Raw genomic sequence first — 2,836 nt, forward strand, 5'->3', positions numbered from 1 at the left:
CAAAGAGTTGCTATAATTAAATTAAATAGCAACCTACATGTACAGAGTCTGGCACATAGTAGGTACTTAATATTATTAGGTTTTAATATTGTAATAAATATTTCAACTATCTAGATCTTAAAGTCTGTAGCGGATGACTGGACTTTCTTTTTTTTCATACATACAGGCATACAAAGAAAAGACTATTCCAATATGTGCTATATAAACTAATTACCTCATAGATTTGGGAATTTTGCATTTTTTTGTAAATGATTAAATCTGCGTCTGACTTCACTTATTTCCTATTATGGCTTGATTAAAACTGGCAATGTTGGGTACCAGTAGATAGTGTAACAGTTACGTCACTAGACTCCCATGTAGTTGACTGCAGTTTGAATCTTGAACCTGGTGACTTAAACCTCATGGTAGGCATGTGTGTGTGCATGTCCAGAATTCAAAGAGAATGGAGGAGAAGAGAAGGCCATCCCCCTGGGGGTGATTTCTCACTTTCTGTCTCTCTGGTGAGTGCACATGCCTAACAGCAAAAATCTCTCTAAAAATATAAATTAAATTAAATTAATTTAAAATTTAAAAAAGAAAAAAGAAAACTGGCAGTGCAAAAAAATCTTCAATGGAGAATTGTAATGTTAATGTCATGTAACACTACAAGCATGTCATTTATGTGAAGATAGTTTGATATTAATAATTCTTGGTAAAGCCATACTTTCTCTTCCAAAATGAATCCCCAGAAAGCCAATAGAGCCAAACCTGTCTCTCTCATAGTAGTAGAAAAAAACTCCCCAGGGTGATCTTATTAGGTTGATTCCAAGGCAATTGTTAAAGGTCAAATTTAGTTCTCAATTACATGTAATTAAATTAATAGAAAATGAAGGTTTATAAATGAGGGAAGAATTAGTTCCAAGCCCGAAAGAGTGAATCAAAAGATCTGATTCTTTTTATTTCTTTACTGTGACCAATCAGTCACCAGGTTCTGTCCTTTAAATGTATTGTGAGTTTGTATAATTTTAAGCAGTTGTCATTTATTAACATCCGAATGTCATTTCATTTGACATCTCTTTGGGAATCAAGAGTTAGAATATAAACTAAATAAGGAAAAGGAGAGTTCACCAAAAAAAAAAAAAAAAAAAAAAAAAGGAATACAGGGTGGAGATAAGAGACATGCTAACAGCAGCTATAAATGGTTTCCTATATGTCTAATTTTAGATATGTTGAAAAATGCTCTCTAACCTTTATCACATAACACTGCATAGAAGTTCACCATTAGAAGCTCTTTCCTTTGAAATAGCAAACCTCCTTCAAAAAACACATCTCAGGTGGGAACCAGCAGTTAGCGTAATGGTTATGTCGCTGGACTCCCACGTAGTCGACCGCGGTTCGTGTCCCGGACCCAGTGGCTTAAAACTTACGCCGGGCGCGTGTGCGTGCGTGCCCAAGATCCCGAGAGGAGAATGGAGGAGAAGGGATTGTGGCGTGACCATCCACCCCTGGGGGGTGATTTCTCGCTTTCTGTCTCTATGTCTCTCTCTGTCTGTCTGGCGAGCGCACTCGCCCTACAGTGAAAATCTCTCCAAAAAAAAAAAAAAAAAACACATCTCAGGTCAGCTTGTGCCATGGTGGTTAGGGTGGCTGGATCCCATATGGCAGACTGCATGGTTCAAGTCTTGGATCTGGTGACTTGAGAAACATGCTAGGCACATGTGTGTGCATGCCCAAAATTCATAGAGGAGAATGGGAAAAAAAGGGATTACGGGGTAGCCACCCCCTGGGGGTGATTTTTCACTTTTCTTCTTTCTTTTTTTCTCTTTCTCTCTCTCTAGCCCTTGTAGCAAAACAAACAAAAAAATTTAAGTAAATAAATATTTAAAAATAAACAAACAAGAAAAAACACATTTCTTGAGGGATTGGACACATTTTAAACTGGACTTAGTTTCAATTCAGTTAAATAATGTGGTTTATTCTTAACACATGCTAAGAAGTGAAGACATCTCAATATTGAAGAAATGGAGCTATTGATGGTACAGCAATAAACGTGAATCAAGAGGCACTCGGGTAAATATAGACATGACAGGGAAGGACATTAACAAGGAATAGAAGTGGGAGTATAAGCAAGCATCACCAACATTATTAAAAATAATCTCTACAATACCAAGGAGAATGCCAAAATAGGGAAAGTTATACCCAGATTAAGGTAAATTGAAAAGTGTAGATCTTTAACAAGGAAAATTATTCAGAGTAAATTGTCAGCTTTATCCTGTTCCTCCTCCAGGAAAAGATTTACTTTTTTTCTAAAGAATAGAAAGGTTAAGAACCACATCTACCCATTATTAAACAGCAGGTGCTATTTTGATGTTTGAATGATTACTGGCCTTGGTTTAAAGGTCTGTGTATTGAATTCCAACCTGGAACATCAGGGCTCAAGGACATACTGCTGTGCAAAGCTCCAGTTCTCTCTTCTTACAGTCCTCACAGAACCCTTTCAGTAAATTATTCTTCCTCTCCTTTTTCTTCTCTGGGACAGACTCACCAAAGAAAGACCAAAAGATAGAAATTTTATGTCTGGATCTCAGGGGGGATATTATCAGATAACTGTCAGTTTGGAAGGCCATCCTGAGATGATAATGATCATAATTGGAAGGATCTCTACAGATAAACTGATGATAATCACTTTCATACAAAGTTAATTCTCCAGGCGATACAGAAGGTTGGTGAAAAAGAAATGTTTTAGTAGGGTTATTATCTAGAGTTATTATAATATTATAATAACTCTAATATATATAATAGCATTATATATAATAATATAATAACTCTAATATATATAATAATATTATATATAAGG

The 2,836-nt window shown here is 35.8% G+C and overlaps 1 protein-coding gene and 1 long non-coding RNA gene across 2 annotated transcripts in view; one reads left to right on the forward strand and one right to left on the reverse strand.

Annotated features, from left to right (window-relative positions):
• The window catches only part of LOC102501164 (uncharacterized), a 153,472-nt gene that overhangs the window by 92,770 nt on the left and 57,866 nt on the right, over positions 1–2,836 (forward strand). The gene's annotated exons all lie outside the window — the stretch shown is intronic.
• The window catches only part of NRK (Nik related kinase), a 167,848-nt gene that overhangs the window by 58,944 nt on the left and 106,068 nt on the right, over positions 1–2,836 (reverse strand). The gene's annotated exons all lie outside the window — the stretch shown is intronic.

This window comes from Tupaia chinensis, unplaced genomic scaffold (genome assembly GCF_000334495.1).
Source record: "Tupaia chinensis unplaced genomic scaffold, TupChi_1.0 Scaffold150128_1, whole genome shotgun sequence".
Classification (NCBI taxonomy): domain Eukaryota; kingdom Metazoa; phylum Chordata; class Mammalia; order Scandentia; family Tupaiidae; genus Tupaia; species Tupaia belangeri.